Raw genomic sequence first — 7987 nt, forward strand, 5'->3', positions numbered from 1 at the left:
ATTTGATAAGATCATGGCTGATCTGATTGTGGTCTCAATTCCAATTTCCTGTCTGCCTCCCATTATGTTTGACTCCCTTGTCTATCAAAAATCAATCTAACTCAGCCTTGAATAAATTCAATGACCCAGCCTACTGCTTTCTGAGGATGCAAATTCCACAGGCTAACGATCTACTGAGAGAAGATTTCTCTTCATCTCTGTCTTAAATAGGAGACCCCTTATTTTTAAACTGTGTCCCCTAGTTCTAGTCTTGCCCATAAGTGGAAGCATTCTCTCAGCATCCGCCCTGTCAAGTCCCCTCAGGATCTTATATGTTTCAGTAAGATCACCTGCCATTGTTCTAAATTCAGATTTGTACAGGCCCAACATGTTGAACCGTTCCTCATAAGATAACCCCTTCATCCCAGGAATCAGTCAAGTGAAACTTCTCGAACTGTTTCTCATGCAATTTCATCCTTTCTTAAGTAAGGAGACCATAACTGTACACAGTACTCTTGATGTGGTCTCACTAAGGCCCTGTACAGCTGTAGAAAAACTTCCTTACTTTTATATTCTATTCCCCTTGTAATAAATGACAACATTCCATTTGCCTTCCTGATCACTTGCTGTACCTGCATACTAACTTTTCCTGATTCAAGTGTACCAGGACACCCAGGTCCCTCTGTACCACTGAGTTCTGCAATCTCTCTCCATTTAAATAATACTCTGCTTTTCTATTCTTCCTGTTAAAGTGGACAAGTTCACATTTTCCCACATTATACTCCTCTGCCAAATTTTTGCCCACTCACTAAACCTCTCTATATGTCTTTGTTGGCTCTTTGGGGGAATTTTATGCTACTCCCACTGTGGGTTTAGAGGTGGGGAGAGCATAACATTGGGTGAGATGGTGAGGATCCCCTTCCGCCATCCCACCTCTGCAAAAATCCAGTCCGGGACGGGAAGGCCTGTGAACAGCCTTCCCGCCTCACTCCCACTTGAGGCCCTTAACTGGGTAATTAACCCCTAATTAAGGGCCTCTTCTCGTCGCAGCCTCAATTACCCATGCAGCAGCGGCCCTGTCGCCGCATGGGAAGCACGGCACAAAAAACCATGCAGGCTGCTTCCTGGCTGCGGGCTGGTGTGGAGATCCCTCATTCAAAAGCACTTAACACTGCCGAGGATCACCACCACCCCCCCCCCGCCCCCCGCTCTTGCTGCCGACCCGGCATCAGTTTCCCTCAAAGTCGAGACCCCTGCTGCCACCTTAAACCTCCACCCTCTATGTCCTCTTTACAACTTACTTTTCCTACCTATCTTTGTGTTACCTGAAAATTTAGCTACCATATAAGTGGTCCCTTCATCCAAGTCATTGATGTAGATTGTAAATAATTGAGGCCCCAGAACTGATTCCGATGATAGTCCACTAGTCACATGCTGCCAACCTGAAAATGACCCATTTATTCCTACTCTCGTTTACCTGTTAGTTAACCAATCCTCTATCCATGCTAATATGTTACCCCATACACCATGAACTCTTATTTTGTGTAGTAACCTTTGATGTGGCACCTTATTGAATGCCCTTTAGAAAACCAAGTGCACCACATCCCCTTTATCCTTGTTGCTTATTACTTCCATAGCTACATTGATGCCTATTCTTTTCACAACAATCGGACACTAATCACTTGCCACTTTTCAGGCAGGAGTTGGTGAGTAGGATCATTTAAAGTTTTATTTCTCCAAGTCGCATTGATACTGTTGATTTCAATCCCCATTGGTTTAAAGTTTCTTTTCGTTCGTGCTCTCAGGAGGGCATAGAAGATCCCCTAGCAGTATTTGATGGAAGAGCGGGGGAGCTTCTTGTGTCCTGAACAAGATTTATCCCTCAACTTACACCTTAGAAATCAGATGAACTGGCAATTATTTCGTTGTTCTTAGTGGAACCTTGCTGGGTATAAATTGATTGCTGCATTTTGTAACATTTAATGACGTTACTTCAAAAAGTACTTGATTGGTTGAAAAGTGCTTTGGGACATCCTGAGGTGAAAAATGTTGGAGTGTTTCCATCCAAGCCTCCATCTCAGGAGGGTTATCCAGTGAGCTACAGAAACTTGCAATTATCCAGCACTTTTTAATGTAGAGAAACACCCCAAGATGCTTGAGAGGTGTAAGGGAGGGTGAGGAAAAGGAGATATACAGACTACAAAGGCCCTGCATTTGCTGAGTTACCCACTGTCTACTGAACTAGCAATATAAGTCCGAGAATTGGTTTCACCATCTCTGGGATATGGAGAGGAAAGTGGGCCAGGAAACCTACTCATGTTGCAGCCCAGCTGGGCATTCTGGTTGATACTGAAAACTGGTTCCTGTGGAACTGTATTGCACTAAAGAAAGGAAAAGCAATGTTTCTAATATATTAATAAAAGCAAAATACTGCGGATGCTGGAAATCTGAAATAAAAACAAGAAATTTTGGAAATACTCAGCAGGTCTGGCAGCATCTGTGGAGAGAGAAGCAGAGTTAATGTTTCAGATCAGTGACCCTTCTTCAGAACTTAGTTATTTCTAGTTTGTCATGCAGACCCCGACCTGCCAAGAATGATGCATATTAATTTTGTCATATGAAGACTGATTTTAAACTGTTGCTGGAGTGAAAAAAGGACTTGTTAAAAAAAATCGCCAGACACTTGGCTGGAAAAACATTTGCACACTAACAGACAGTGCTTGGAGAGACAAAGGACTATTCCCTGGTCCACTTAACCCAAAATGGGCTGTGATCACAAGACATTGAAGGTGAGGACACTCATGTTCCAAGATAACTGCTAAGATGGCAGAATCCAAAGAACAAAGAACAGTACAGCACAGGAACAGGCCATTCGGCCCTCCAAGCCTGCGCCGATCTTGATGCCTGCCTAAACTAACACCATCTGCACTTCCGGGGCCCATATCCCTCTATTCCCTTCCTATTCATGTGTTTGTCAAGATGTCTCTTAAACGTCGCTATCGTATCTGCTTCCACCACCACCCCTGGCAGCAAGTTCCAGTCACTCACCACCCTCTGTGTAAAGAACTTGCCTCGCACATCCCCTCTAAACTTTGCCCCTCTCACCTTAAACCTATGTCCCCTAGTAACTGACTCTTCCACCCTGGGAAAAAGCTTCTGACTATCCACTCTGTCCATGCCGCTCATAACTTTGTAAACCTCTATCATGTCGCCCCTCCACCTCCGTCGTTCCAGTGAAAACAATCCGAGTTTTTCCAACCTCTCCTAATAGCTAATGCCCTCCACACCAGGCAGCATCCTGGTAAACCTCCTCTGTACCCTCTCCAAAGCCTCCACGTCCTTCTGGTAGTGTGGCGACCAGAATTGCACGCAATATTCAAAGTGTGGCCTAACTAAGGTTCTGTACAGCTGCAACATGACTTGCCAATTTTTATACTCTATGCCCCGACCGATGAAGGCAAGCATGCCGTATGCCTTCTTGACTACCTTATCCACCTGCGTTGCCACTTTCAGTGACCTGTGGACCTGTACGCCCAGATCTCTCTGCCTGTCAATACTGCTAAGGGTTCTGCCATTTACTGTATACTTCCCACCTGCATTAGACCTTCCAAAATGCATTACCTTACATTTGTCTGGATTAAACTCCATCTGCCATTTCTCCGCCCAAGTCTCCAACTGATCTATATCCTGCTGTATCCTCTGACAATCCTCATCATTATCCACAACTCCACCAACCTTTGTGTCGTCCGCAAACTTACTAATCAGACCAGCTACATTTTCCTCCAAATCATTTATATATACTACAAACAGCAAAGGTCCCAGCACTGATCCCTGCGGAACACCACTAGTCACATCCCTCCATTCAGAAAAGCACCCTTCCACTGATACCCTCTGTCTTCTATGACCGAGACAGTTCTGTATCCATCTTGTCAGCTCACCTCTGATCCCGTGTGACTTCACCTTTTGTACCAGTCTGCCATGCGGGACCTTGTCAAAGGCTTTACTAAAGTCCATATAGATAACATCCACTGCCCTTCCTTCATCAATCATCTTCGTCACTTCCTCAAAAAGGAGAAGCGCTGCATCACACACCATGGGAGGAATAGCAGCTGAATTGTTGCGCTAATTTACTGTGCTGCTTAGCTTTGGAATATGTAACAGGATTGTTGAAACTTCTGATCAGAGTACTTCAACATCATGAAGAGGAAGACATGAAAGTAATTACCTTGGAAACATAAAATGGTAACAGTTGATGATGCTTCTCTTTGTGTTCCATTTAAGCCGTGGCTCTGAGGGAGCCAGTACCAAAACTCCATGTGACTACTAGCATTCCTTGTCACTTATTATGTTGGCCTCAGTGTAGCACTTTGTCTGAAAAGTATTGCATTGTCCTCTCTGCTGACCAATAAACTGAAATTAGATTGATATTCCACAAGTTTATTTTTCATTCCTGAGCTTCAATAAAAATTCTTTGTGATCCCATGGGATCCTTAGTTAAGTCTGAGTTTCAATTTTTAATTGATTCCTACTGTTCTAACATCAATTAAGCTTAAATAAAAACAGAAAATGCTGGAAATGCTCAGCACATCTGGCAGCATCTGTGGAGACAGAAGCAGAGTTAGCGTTTCAGGTCTGTGATGTTTCAGTTATGATAAAAGGAGAGCTTTTTGAGTCAGCACGTAGAGAGTGCTACAAGAGAAGAGGCGGTACTGGACTTAATCCAAGGGAATGAAGCCGAACATGTGATAGAAGTGTCAGTGGGGGAGCATTTCGGGGAAAGTGACCATAACTCTGTAAGATTTAAGGTAGTTATGGAAAAGGACAAAGATGGACAGGAAATAAAAGTATTGAATTGGGGGAAGGCAGATTTCAATATGATAAAACAGGGTCTGGCCAAAGTGGACTGGGAGCAGCTACTTGGAGGAAAGTCTACATCAGACCAGTGGGAATCATTTAGAAAGGAAATAGTGAGGGTTCAGGTCCAACATGTTCCTGTAAAGGTGAAGAATAGGACCAACAAGTCCAGGGAATCCTGGATGTCAAGGGATATAGAGGATTGGATAAGGATAAAAAAGAAGGCTTATGGCAGACTCAGAGTACTGAAAACAGCGGAGGCACTAGAGGAGTATACAAAGTGTAGGGGGGGGACGAGGTACTTAAAAAAGTAATTCGGAGAGGGAAGAGGGGGAATGAAAAAACACCGGCGGACAAGATAAAGGAAAATCCCAAGGCGTTTTATAAGTATATTACAGGCAAGTGGATACCAGGGAAAGAGTGGGGCCCATTAGGAACCAAAGTAGCAATTTGTGTGTGGAGCCAGAGGACATAGGCGAGGTTTCAAATGATTACGTTTCATCTGTGTTCACTATGGAGAAGGACAATGTAGGTGTAGAGATCAGGGAGGGGGATTGTTATTATACTTGAGCAAATTAGCATTGAAAAAGAGGAAATATTAGCTGTTTTAGCTGGCTTAAAAGTGAGATGTATCCCAGGCTGTTATGTGAAGCAAGGGAGGAGATAGCAGCGGCTCTGACACAAATTTTCAAATCCTCTCTGGCCACAGGAGAACCCTTAGGAGTATTGACAGGCAGAGAGATCTGGGCGTACAGGTCCACAGGTCACTGAAAGTGGCAACGCAGGTGGATAAGGTGGTCAAGAAGGCATATGGCATGCTTGCCTTCATCGGTCGGGGCATAGAGTATAATAATTGGCAAGACATGCTGCAGCTGTACAGAAGTTTAGTTAGGCCACACTTAGAATATTACGCGCAATTCTGGTCGCCACACTACCAGAAGGACGTGGAGGCTTTGGAGAGGGTACAGAAGAGGTTTACCAGGATGTTGCCTGGTCTGGAGGGCATTAGCTATGAGGAGAGGTTGGATAAACTCGGATTGTTTTCACTGGAACGATGGAGGTGGAGGGGTGACATGATAAAGGTTTACAAAATTATGAGCGGCATGGACAGAGTGGATAGTCAGAAGCTTTTTCCCAGGGTGGAAGAGGCAGTTACTAGGGGACATAGGTTTAAGGTGAGAGGGGCAAAGTTTAGAGGGGATGTGCAAGGCAAGTTTTTTACACAGAGGGTGGTGAGTGCCTGGAACTTGCTGCCAGGGGAGGTGGTGGAAGCCGATACGATAGCGACGTTTAAGAGACATCTTGACAAATACGTGAATAGGAAGGGAATAGAGGGATATGGGCCCCAGAAGTGTATTGGTAGGAGTGACCACTGCACAGTCCTTATGGAGACGAATTCCTGCCTTCACATTGAGGATACCCTTCATCGTGTTGTGTGGCACTACCACCATGCTAAATGGGATAGATTTTGAACAGATCTAGCAATGCAAAACTAGGCATCCATGAGGTGCTGTGTGCCATCAGCAGCAGCAGAATTGTACTCAACCACTATCTGTAACCTCATGGCCCGGCATATCCCTCATTCTACCATTACCATCAGGCCAGGAGACCAACCCTGGTTCATGAAGAGTGCAGGAGGGCATGCCAGGAGCAGCACAAGGCAAACCTCAAAATGAGGTGTCAACCTGGTGAAGCTGCAACCCAGGACTATCTGCGTGCCAAACTGCGTAAGCAGCATGCGATAGACAGAGCCAAGCGATTCCATAACCAATGATCAGATCTAAGCTCTGCAGTCCAGCCACATCCAGCCGTGAATGGTGGTGGACAATTAAACAACTAACTGGAGGAGGTGGCTCCACAAATATCCCCATCCTCAATGATGGGGGAGCCCAACACATCAGTGCGAAAGATAAGGCTGAAGCATTTGCAACAATCTTCAGCCAGAAGTGCTGAGTTGATGATCCATCTCAGCCTCCTCCTGAAGTCCCCAGCATCACAGATGCCAGACTTCAGCCAATTCGATTCACTCCACGTGATTTCAAGAAAGGCACTGGATACTGTAAAAGCGATGGGCCCTGACAATATTCCAGCAATAGTACTAAAGACCTGTGCTCCAGAACTTGCCATGCCCCTAGCCAAGCTGTTCCAGTACAGCTACAACACTGGCATCTAATCAGCAATGTGGAAAATTATACAGGTATGTCCTGTACACAAAAAGCAGGACAAGTCCAACCAATTACTGCCCCATCAACCAACTCTCAATCATCAGTAAACAGTGCCATCAAGTGACACTTGCTTCGCAATAACCTGCTTAGTGACACTCAGTTTGGGTTCTGCCATGGCCACTCAGCTCCTGACCTCATTACAGTCTTGGTTCAAACATGGACAAAAGAGCTGAACTCAAGAGGTGAGGTGAGAGTGACTGCCCTTGACATCAAGGCAGCATTTGACTGAGTATGGCATCAAGGAGCCCTAGCAAAGCTGGAATCAATGGGAATCAGGGGAAAACTCTCCGCTGGTTAAAGTCATACCTCGCACAAAGGAAGATGGTTGTGGTTGTTGGAGGTCAATCATCTGAGCTCCAGGACATCACTGCAGGAGTTCCTCAGGGTAGTGTCCTTGGCCCAATCATCTTCAGCTGCTTCATCAATGTCGAGCTTCTTCAGTTTTGTTGGAGCTGCACCCATCCAGGCAAGTGGGGAGCCTTCCATCACACTCCTGACTTGTGCCGTGTAGATGGTGGACAGGCTTTGGTGAGTCAGGAGGTGAGTTACTCGCTGCAGGATTCCTAGCCTCTGACCTGCTCTTGTAGCCATGGTATTTATATGGTTACTCCAGTTCAATTTCTGGTCAATCATAAGGTCAGAAGTGGGGATGTTCGCTGATGATTGCACAATGTTCAGCACCATTCGTGACTCCTCAGATACTAAAGCAGTCTGTGTAGAAATGCAGCAAGACCTGGACAATATCCAGGCTTGGGCTGATAAGTGGCAAGTAACATTGGCGCCACACAAGTGCCACACAATGACTATCTCCAACAAGAGAGAATCTAACTATCTCCCCTCGACATTCAATGGCATTACCATCTCTGAATCCCCACTATCAACATCCTAGGGGCTACCATTGACCAGGAATTGAACTGGAGTAGCCATAT

This window comes from Heterodontus francisci, chromosome 11, assembly GCF_036365525.1.
Source record: "Heterodontus francisci isolate sHetFra1 chromosome 11, sHetFra1.hap1, whole genome shotgun sequence".
Lineage (NCBI taxonomy): Eukaryota > Metazoa > Chordata > Chondrichthyes > Heterodontiformes > Heterodontidae > Heterodontus > Heterodontus francisci.